The sequence below is a fragment of the Carassius auratus genome, unplaced genomic scaffold (assembly GCF_003368295.1).
Source record: "Carassius auratus strain Wakin unplaced genomic scaffold, ASM336829v1 scaf_tig00008539, whole genome shotgun sequence".
In the NCBI taxonomy this organism is placed as follows: domain Eukaryota; kingdom Metazoa; phylum Chordata; class Actinopteri; order Cypriniformes; family Cyprinidae; genus Carassius; species Carassius auratus.
In genome coordinates this window covers 91,106-102,747 of record NW_020523950.1, presented here as the reverse complement: position 1 = coordinate 102,747, position 11,642 = coordinate 91,106, and the positions used below count along the sequence as shown (strand labels likewise).

At 35.1% G+C, this 11,642-nt stretch overlaps 2 long non-coding RNA genes across 2 annotated transcripts; both read left to right on the top strand.

The window, feature by feature from the left end:
• On the top strand, positions 1 to 1,701 carry LOC113072079 (uncharacterized). Its single transcript, XR_003280264.1, has 3 exons — positions 1 to 444; positions 1,335 to 1,385; positions 1,604 to 1,701. It is a non-coding gene; the product is annotated as an uncharacterized LOC113072079 (long non-coding RNA).
• Positions 1,697 to 3,714, top strand: LOC113072080 (uncharacterized). The gene is made up of 3 exons (XR_003280265.1): positions 1,697 to 1,844; positions 1,987 to 2,143; positions 2,292 to 3,714. It is a non-coding gene; the product is annotated as an uncharacterized LOC113072080 (long non-coding RNA).
• Positions 3,715 to 11,642: the final 7,928 nt, after the last annotated feature.

Genomic DNA, 11,642 nt, shown 5'->3' with positions numbered 1-11,642 from the left:
TTTACACTTGCTTATAGTAAGTTACTTGTACTTTGAGGTTGAAAAATCTTACCAGCTCAGTTTACTTGAGTTAGATTAATTTAGAAAAAGTAAGTTTATGATCTGTGGGCATGCGCAGATCAGTCCTCTCTACGCTAGACGGCGATATTTGTTCACCACTATGGCCCCGCCCTTCAATAGCTACTATTGGCCAGGCGCTTACGTACCTGATTTGTACAGGTCATATCCCCTGACCAACCTTAACCAATCCAGGTGAATTGCCTAACCCCAACCAATCAAGCTGCTTCGTAGGGCGGGTCTTGGCGTGGCGGGATTCGTAATTTTGCAGACATGTCACATCGTGCCTGCAACTGACCAAGTGGAGCTGGACCTAAACATCGCTTCAACGGCGCTTTTGTTTATCTTCATCATAACAGCGATTCTTGTGCTTGGCACACTCATTTGGTGAGTAAATATTTTAACCTTTTGCAGACCGTTTTGTTTCTGTACGTTAAATCAGCGTCAGTGTGTGCTTGCTAGTACTGATGTGTGTGTAGTAATGTCGGTTAAAGCTAGCTAACTAACATGGACATAACGTGGCTATATTTTGATGAAACTTGGTCAATACTTCATTATTTTTTCAATCCAAAACTTCCTCTGTGTTGAAAATAGGTAACTTTAAAGACTAGTCACTTTCAAATTGAGGAAAAACTTTAGTGTAACGGTCGCGGGCGTGCTCGTCATGCGAACGTGCCCGCGCCCGCGCCCATCTGACTAGCATGATGACAAACTGATCCCGGCGGTTTGTGAGTTTACTGAGCTTTATAACTGTTGTTTATAAACTCAGGCAGAATATCAGAACAAGTCTGGATTTATCATTTTATTTTAAAATAGGCTGTAAAGTTAATAACAGTCTTGTCTTTATCAAAGACAGGATTACCACTGTGTTTCGACATATGATTGGGGATATCACGACAGTCAACTACGTTAACTTAATGTTATTTTATTTAACACTCAGCACTTAACACTAGTCGATATTCGTAGCTGTGCCGTTTCCATGGTTACCATGTGTAGTACCTAGATCAGACTCGGTACAGAGGAGTAGAGTGTCTCCCTGTCTGAAAATATTTTTACACTCCGTTTATCATAGCCTGTTATGAATGTATTTGCTGGCATACTCAGTGGCTTACATTATTCTTTAAGGTCATCTTGTACATATGTACATTTTAATACTGGGAACTGTCATTGTGGGTTATAGGCTTATGTTATAGTTTTCACATGTACTTGTATTTGAGTTGTGGTGAGCTATGGTTGTGTTAAAATGTTGTATTTTTTTTTTTATTTTCCCTTTCCAGGCTCAAGCAGATGGTGATCAATCCACACATAGGTAGTCCCAGCAGTAAAAGGTATTTGAAAATAATAACTGTATTATTATTGCATGATAAAGTAAAAGTTATGCTTACATCAGAGCAGTTGGATTATAACAAAAGAAAATCAAATTAAATCATTCTTGTGTGCTAAAATTAATTCATCATTATAGTATATTTCATCATACAGAATATTTTGTGCATATTTTGAATTTCAAATATTTGATGTAATTAGTATTTCTGGACTGTCTCTATAGATACTGTGGGTTCGACTTATAGCCCATTAAGATGATGACTTCAGCAGTGTTGCACAAGCACTGATCAGAAAATACCCCTGCCTCACTGAGCCTGGACCACACAAATGGTATGGCTGGATAAACAGCCTTAAATTTAAGATGGCCAATTATCGCACAAAGTTTCGAAAAGCTGGATGTGAGGATGTAGCAATCCTGGTTGAAAATGGTTGAACGATGGCCAGCACTCTTCACAGAGAGACAGGTAAACTATTTTGATTCTCAACCAATAAAATAATGCAAATCAAAAATAAATTCAAGGTGTGTGGCTAGAAATCCAAACACTTGTTGGAATGTTAATACCTCTGCCACCTCTCCATCCCTACCCACCCCTCTCTCTACTTCAGGTGTTTGCTGAGTTTAATTGAATCGCCAGTAAGAATCTTGAGGGAGACTTTTGAGGCTCTGGACCAGTACACGCCACGTTTCATCAAACTCTTCAAAACAAAGAAGGGAACTGTTGGTCAGAAACTCAGGGAGCTGATTCAGCACATAAGCTGTAAGGTAAGTAGGTTCATTTTGCTTTTGATCTGTATGATAGTTCATCAAATGAGCCGATTCAGACCAACCTATTTTATTTCCTGTCTGCTTGTGTCTTGCAAATTACTCTGTTAACTGGTCTATTCTCTCTCTGTGTATCATTAGAAACCAGACGTGACAGTACTTCACTCTGTTGTCCTCAAAGGCATTCCCATTTTACTCTGTGATGAATCCAGTGAATTCTACAAGACCTGCTCTGTAAGTACTTGCACATAAGAAAAAGTTTGTCTGCATGAATATAAAACTATACCTGTGTTGACATAGAATATGTAATTCTATCCGCTCGATATACAATATACATTTTGTACAGTGACTGATGTATTTTGTATAGCAATACCTCTACAACTAATCTGAGAGATATGTAAACAGCCAGTAAATAAAAATAAAATTTTCCACATAAACGTTATACACATTCATAAATTTAAAATCTAAGGAGTTGGAGTCTAGGTTGAAAAGTTTTTGTTTGCTTTATTGTAACAATCCAGTGTGAAAACATATTTAAAGCCATATTCTCTGATAACATTACAACACTAAAAATAAATGTTTTAGAATAGCATAAATTGCAATGCTGAAGAATGTGTTTCTTTGTAGGATACAACGAGAGACGTGGCCCTAGAATGCATCACTGTTGGTGTGCTGACAGTTGTCAGTGAAGATAGTCCTCATGAGGGTCAAAGCTCAGTGGACCTCCAGCCCATCTCCACTGCCATCATTCTGGAGGGAGGTATTGTCATGGATCATATTAAAAACTTGCCTCAGGCAGTTTGTCTGTTGTTTGGACTTACATATGTATTGCATTTGGATTACCCAAAATGCATGGCAAATACACTCAACTTCATTCAGACTGTGATGCTTGGACTGGGAAAGAAAAAACTCCCATCAAAACTGTTAACTCTGAAGAACAGTCTTCTGGGTTAGAACAGTAAAGAGCTGTCAGATAGCACTTTGTAAGCTTTGCAGCCATTAATGTTCTCCTGTTATCAGAGAAAGTTTGATGCTTTCATGCAACTGTTCACGCTAATTTACGATCTCATTTTAAAAAAGAAAAAAATTCCATTGAAGTCTGTACCATGTTATGCAGGTATGCTAATGGTGGAAATAGAGCTGTTTGCAAAGTGTTGTTAGTTGTTATTAGATGATAATGTCAGAAAATAACCTAGCAAGGTTGTCCTGTTTACATTTGTGTTTTTGGAAAACTTTTAATAGTTTTAATGTAGTACAAATACAAACCCCAAGGACTGATTTTTTTTCTTTGTGGTGGTTTAATCTTTGGACTGTTCAATTTGAGAAACAAAAGCATTTGTTGTACTTCCAGCTTTGATCAGAAATGCACTGATTTTTCCATGCACTGAAGTCCTGTAGTTATCAGGTTTTTACCTGTTTAATATTGGGAGACTCTTATTAGCTCACAGAAATGTGGTTTTATTTTTTATATTTTTCCTTTATTTTCTACAGTTAAATCAAACAACAACTTTGTTGTTTAACTGCTGTTTGTACTTGAATGTGCATTGAATAAATGTTGTAATGGAGCTGAATCAACCCATTGAGTGTTCTTTTAAAGTATATGTTTGTGGTGTGTTTGCCTTTATCAGATAGTAACAGCAAAAATAGATAAAGAGAGAAAAAAGGCCACAGGTTGGACCCAAACCTGGGCAGCTGCAACAAGGACCCATTCAAGAAAATTGGTTTCTTTAATTTAAGTGAACTTGAAAAAAAGAGTGCGCAGAACTAAAAATGTTAAGTTGTAGGTATTTAGTAATTCTAAGTGGGGTTAAATTTATATCAAGCAATCCACACAAAATGAAAAAATTAAGTTAACACAAATCATGTCTATTAAGTTACATGAACATAAAAAACCGTATTAGTGGTACTACTTGATTTAGTACTGCACACTTAAAATAAACAAGCTTTTCTAACTCACTTATCTTGAGCTTACTTTGCTTAATTTTTTTGAGGCAATGAGTTTGCATACTTTTTTTAAGTAAGGTCAACTAATTACATTTTACAGTGTAGAAAAATGCCCAAAAGGAATAAATGTTAAATGTTGAATAAATTAAGGTGTTACCGGACAAGCTGTCACTCACTGAAAATAATTCATTGTGCAGTGATTAGGTTCAGCAAACGAAACCTTACTTAAAAAAGATATAGGTAATACAAACCTAGTTGAAATGGGAGAACTGCCTCTAGACTAATTCTGAAAGATTATCAGGAATATGAATACCAAGAAATAGCAAGCTTTGGTTGGGAAGTAAGGAAGGAAGCAAACAGCTTGGGATTGAAAGCCCTTGCCCCTTCTGTTGCTATACCAGGAATGCCCCCTTAGATGTTCCATATGATTGATTTATAAACAGTGGCAGCTGGTGGAAAATTTTCTAGGTAGGACATCACATCCAACAATTTTAGCATACATCCCAGTATGTTTTATCCCAGTATAACAAAAGGAAAAGTATTAAGATCTGAAACATATAATAATTGAGGATGATTCCCACAAAACTATATTTACTGCAAGTATTTTTCAAGATAAATTCAAACATACATTTTCATAATTCACAATTTATGTATACAGTGCAACCCCGAAAACTGTGAGGAAACAAATAAATGTTACATTTGTTTAGAGAATCTTCGGTCCCACTTTATATTAGGTGGCCTTAACTACTATTTACTTACATTAAAAATTAAGTACAATGTACTTATTGTTTTCATATTGTATTGTAAAACACTTTTGCTGGTATTGAGGTGGGATGGGGTAAGGTTAGGGAGAGGGTTTGAGGTATGGGTAAGTTTAAGGGTGGGTTAAGGTGTAAAGTATGGGTCAACAGTGCAATTCTAAATGTAATTACAGAAATTAAATACAGATGTAATTACATGTCGTTTTAAAAAAAAAATATATATAAGTACAATGTGAAAACATGTATGTACACAATAAGTACATTGTACTAAATTATTAATTAAAATGTAAGTACATAGTAGTTAAGGCCACTTAATATAAAGTGGGTCCGAATTTTCTATACATGAGTCAAACTGCAATACCAAACAGGACCACACGGAGATGCCAGCAGACGGCTATACCAGTTGCCTTAACCTGACTGTATGTATAGATATATACGAATCCATTCAGAATTTGAGGAAAACACAAATTAAAAAAGCTAATAAAAACATTTTGAATTTGTTGAATGTGGCTAACAAAGAGCACACATACACGGTCTATTTGTTTGCACATTAGGCCTAATAATAACAGACTTTCAAATCAAATGGTGTACGTATTTCACTGTAATCGTCTTTACCTACATTACAATCATCATCCATCTTAACTTTATTGGTGAGATACTGGTTTGCTTTATTCAGTCCATGCAGACTAGTCCTGACTTCATATTTCATGCAGAGTTTTTTTCATGACACGTCATCAATCCGGAAGTCAGCCATATTCAAATGGAACTTGTGTATGGTCTTGGCAAAAAATAAAGTAATTCACTATAGCTGCGTCTCTATTACAGATTTGCGCAATGTGATTTTACTTTTGTGACATTTTATAAATGTCGACAAAAAACTACTGCAAAATGATGGTGTATTTTCAATTTTCAATTTTAATTTTCACAGCTTGAAGGGTAATAGAAACTCAGTTTATGTCGGGGGAAGAAATAGAAGGAAGAATTGTTTGGTTTTTAGTCCACAGCAAATGAACCAGCTTGTATGGTTCTTAATCACCTATTAACTTTAGTTTGTCAAATTATTGCACCCTTTCCTGCTGACTAAGTCCATCTCTATATGATTCAGTAGATTCCACACATTTCTTTCCAGTGTGTAGACATCATAAAGTACACTGTAAAAAAAAAATTTGTTGTTTCAACTTAAAAAAGTAAGTGTTCGTGCTGCCTTAAAATGTTAAGTTGTCTGAACTTAAATTGTGAAGTTGTCTTTACTTACGATTAAGTTGACATGACTTAAAAAAACAAGTGCAATAGACATCATTTAAGTTGTCTGAACTTAAATTGTGAAGTTGTCTTTACTTACGATTAAGTTGACATGACTTAAAAAAACAAGTGCAATAGACATCATTTAAGTTGCCTGAACTTAAATTGTGAAGTTGTCTTTACTTACGATTAAGTTGACATGACTTAAAAAAACAAGTGCAATAGACATCATTTAAGTTGCCTGAACTTAAATTGTGAAGTTGTCTTTACTTACGATTAAGTTGACATGACTTAAAAAAACAAGTGCAATAGACATCATTTAAGTTGCCTGAACTTAAATTGTAAAGTTGCCTTAACTAAGAATAAAGCTGATAGGACTTTATAATACAAGTGCAATGTACATAAGTTTAGTGGACTTGAATTGTGAAGTTGTCTTAACTATGAAAAGCTGAATAGACTAAAGTGCTTAACATTTAAAATGACAAGTTGTCTTAATGGAGGATAAATCACTTGGATTTTATTTTTCAATTAAAACCAGTTTATAAACTGTTACTTTAAACATACAGTGATGTACTTCATAAACAAAAAAAGCATAAAATACAGCGTAATGCTCTGCATGAATGACAGTATTAAGCATAGTGCTGTACTGCATAAAACAGATGTACTGCACAAACATACAGTAATGTACATTAACAATACTGTATAAACAAAAAAAGTGTCTAAATTCAAACAAGATATTTTTATAATCAAGGGTTAGTTCACCCAAATAGCGAATTTATGTAATTAATAACTTACCCTCATGTTGTTCCAAACCAGCAAGACATCTGTTTATCTTTGTAACACAGTTTAAGATATTTTATATTTAGTCTGAGAGCTCTCAGTTCCTCCATTGAAGCTGTGTGAACGGTCTACTGTCCATGTCCAGAAAGGTAAGAAAAACATCATCAAAGTAGTCAATGTGACATCAGAGGGTCAGTTAGCATCGAAAATACATTTTGGTCCAAAAATAGCAAAAACTACGACTTTATTCAGCATTGTCTTCTCTTCAGTGTCTGTGTGAGAGAGAGAGTTCAAAACAAAGCAGTTTGTCATATCCGGTTTGCGAACGAATCATTCGATGTAACCGGATCTTTTTGAACCAATTCATTGATTCTGAACTGATTCTGTGCTAATTTTTTGAGCGCGGGTAAACCGAAGGCTTGAATCAAGTGCAATCATCGCCAATGACGGCATTACGTCGAGCGCAAAAGAACCGGTGAACAATTTTCTTCAACCGGTTTATTGAATTGTACTGTATGAAAGAACTACTGGTGATCGGAAAACTGATGCAACCGGTTCTTCACTCGTGAACGAGTCAGTCTTTTGTTCGTTATCTGGCTCGGCTCTGTGTTCATCTTCAGTTCTCTCTTCACAGCAGTTCAGTCAGTGTACTGTTTGAGTAAATTAATTAACACGTTAAAAAAGTTGATAGCTTAAGTCATTTGTGGATTAATGTGTATAGGAGACGCAAACAGTTTAAAACGATTTGGTTTGATTCGGTGAATTGGTTCAAAAAGATCCGGTTACATCGAATGATTTGTTAGCGAACCGGATATCCACACTGCTTTGTTTTGAACTCTCTCACAACAGAAACGGATTATGTTTTTCTTACCTTTCTGGACATGGACAGTAGACTGTACACACAGCTTCAATGGAGGGACTGAGAGCTCTCGGACTAAATCTAAAATATCTTAAACTGTGTCCCGAAGATAAACTGAGGTCTCACGGGTTTGGAACGACATGAAGGTAAGTTATTAATTACATAAATTTTTTATTTGGGTGAACTAACCCTTTAAGTTACATAAATTGTCACTGCATAAAGAACCACATTAATAAAAAAAATCATTTAACATTCTTTGTTTTAAAACAACCAGAAATTCACCAATAAATCATGACCAAAAACAAAAAGGCACAGAACGTATACCTTTCAGTTAAAATGCTAAACAGTTTTGCGAAAGAGTCTATTTTTCAGTCCATGCACCGTCACGAAACAGTGATCACCTCCAAGGTCAATTAAAATCTTCTGAATTACCTCAAATGTGTAGCGTAGTTTTTTGGGATAATCAATGTTAAGCGCAAAAATCAGTACGACTAGTTGAGCCACAGCATGAGGGAGGTCTTTGGCATCACTCAGGACAACTTGTTCCTCCACTACCACGTAGTAGTCAAAGGCATCATCTCCATCAGGCATTATGAGAATGCCCACATCCATTCCCACCATCACACCGTCTTCAATGTCAGTTTCCTACAGCAAGTATATTAAAACATTTACTGAGAATGTCAGTTATTTTATTGTAAGTATATAACACAATTTTTAGCCAAAACTTATGTAATGAAAATATCTTAATTCTGAGACTCGGTCTTGTTTGTATTTTACCGTTATCTACATCAAATCATCCTACATAAATGTACAAAAATTCTATGAAAACATAACCCTGATATCTTTAATACTGACGAAGGCCTGAAATCACAGTGAAATTAATAGCTGAAATTCAACTTTGGCATTTATCTCATAATTACATTACAAAACTATAATACATTTCATAGACAGGGTCCTGATTAAACATACACAGAACATTATTTTAAGCAAAGGTATAATATTAACATGCAAGTCTACCTCAGCTGACTTGAAGAAATCTGATGGATCCTCGCCGAGGTAATGTGGAAGGCCTTGAAGAACAACGGCCCTTTTCATTGACATGGAATTCTTAAATAAAAGAAAAAAATGATTCGATTGATTTAGGGCAAGGCTGACAATGTAACTGCTTTATAACCATTATAGTGGAAAGCAGGGGTGCTGCAGCACCTGCTGGCATGTAGCCCATGAAAAAAAAATGCGGGGTGCTGGTGGTGCAATGTTAAATAAACATTTTGTAACAAATTAATAATTATTGAATAAAAGGGTGCTGTTAATTGTTGCCAAAGTGTATTTAAGAAAAAACATTTATTATCACTATAACTATGCAGATTAAATACATAGTTTTTTTCTTTTGTCATTTCATTACACATAACTTTATGAACTATAATATGATTTCTTTGCAAGTGTAAATTTCTTCAGTTGTTACCAATTGCATGTCAATTGCTGTTTAATTAAACTGTTGAATTAATTAACAGGTTTAATAAAAATAAAATTAAAAAAAGTTAACATGTTCAATTATTTCCCCCATGTTATATGTAAACTTCGATTCAACTCAAAGTTTACATGATGCAGCACGTCACTGATGTGAAAAAAAATTGCAGCAATGCACAACACTAAAGATCACATTTTTTAAAATCTGTTATTTTAAGTAAACTGTACATACATAGGCAGAAGAAGAGTAGGAGCCTGTGCACAGCCTTAAAAGCTGATATTTGGACACATTTTGGGTCTTATGATGATGGAGAGAAAAGGGAAAGGAACAGTGGACAGAAAATGACATGTTAGTTGATGCGTGACTCTATAGATCCAAACTTAAATAACCCAAACACATTTTAATTTGAAGCACACAACTAAAATACTCACATCACGGTCAATCTTGCATAGAAGACTTTTCAATTCTGAAAATGCTGCTCAACTTGGCTCTAAACATCTGAAGGAACCTGGGTACATACTGATCCAACCCTGAGAGAAAAGACTTCATGAGGTCCTTAGATGTTAAGCGAGTGAACTCTGCTTCAATCTGTTAAAAGACATGACATTTACTTTTTTTGCATTTCATAAATTAAAATAGGTATGTGCTACATAAATTAATAGCAATGGCATTGAATAACTGCATTTATATAACTAACAATAATATAATGCCCTTAAAGTGGAGGCAGTGACCAATTTGTAAATGTGACAAATGTATAAACAATAATTCTAAAGTATTTTAGCTTCAGAAAGACTATTGTGACTAAAGAACTTAGACATAGGGGTCTAAAGGTACATATTAATTTCGAACTGTTTCGGAATGGGCCTTACAGTTCATTGTACATGTGTGCCAAATGCAAACATTAGTTAGCAGTAAGCTTGTGTTGCATGCAGAACATAAATTTAGTGTTTTCACATGGACATTAAGTAACGGACTGTATGTTTGTTTAGCAAAGATTCTAAAGTAATGGCTCACAAGAAAAAACGTGGAAATGTAGCAGAGTTCTAGGCAAACATGCACTAGATTGAAGTGTTTAACCGTTACACTTGCGTCTCACATTTGCACAGTCTAGCAAGTTGGCATGACAATTTCTGTAAATCCCTCATGTCCCAAAAGCACGTCTTGAAACCATAGTATTTTGCACTATGCTTAGTGCTTTTCTGAACAGTTCCTGAGCGTTGCGCCTTGCCCCACCCATGGGATTCTCTAACGTGCTCGCCTGAAGACCAATCATTAAGGGAACACTTCAAGCATTGTGCATAAATTTATATTTACCAAGTCGCTACTCGTCGCTGCCCTACGCCGGCTCACATTGAAAATGAATGACTTCCGGCCACTTTGACGCTCTCGACGGTGGCGGTGTGAGCACAGTTATTGATGAAGTCATATCGCCTTTTTATATAAATGCTGTTTATCGCCTAGGCCTTCGTTAACATTTTATTACTCACCTTAAACTGAACTTAACAGATAAACAATCCCCAGAGCCAAGACAAGTACACACGAATTACCAAAACATATAGTGAGGCTGCCGCGTTAAATTGAGGAAATATCAGACGTTGCAGGTGCATTTTTAGTTCATCGTCTGTATAAAAAAAATATATAATAATAATAATAAAAAAATATCTTTTCTATTCTATCTTTTAATATTGTTCCTATTATTTGTCTCTAATGAATTTAACTTATTTAAACGAAGAAAAAAAAAAATCTTCCCCCAAATTACCGATTGGTATATGTAAGGCGTTACATGGCTTACAGGTAATTTTCATTAAAATGTGTAACATTAGGACTACGTTAGTTGGCCTACTCACCCAAAACTGGTCAGGATGAAGCTCGAAGATTCAGTTAATACATTTAAAAGCAGGTTTCTGCTAACTCTAAAAGACTAACTTAACAGATAAACACTTGGGTAAAGTTGGTTTTATATTCGCACATTCGCCACTTTTCCCACATTTCCGCGTTCAATAACTTTCAAATTATATGTGCAAGAAAGTTTTTCTTGGCATATTCTGATCAGCGACATCATTGTGAACCAAACAGAATGGTTTCAAAATCGATCAAAATGGCCAAATATTGTTTTTATGGCATATTTAGAAGCGAATGTCCGCTGAATGTCCAACGTAGTGCTGGATATTCGTTAGGCACCGTCTAAAAAGTTCGATGTTTTTTTTTCATTGTGTGCGATCAGACAAGTATTCTAGAGCCAACCACAAATGTGCCAGCAAATATCACTTACATGATGTCTTCTAATGCTATAGGTTTTCCTTGAGCAACAATAGAAATTATACAGATGGTGTTTGAAGATATGTTTAAGAATTAAAAAATAATAAACGTACATAAAGTATAATTTAGTGTATAATTTAACAATTCAGACAAGTGGAAAATCAAGTGTAATCTCTTGAACAT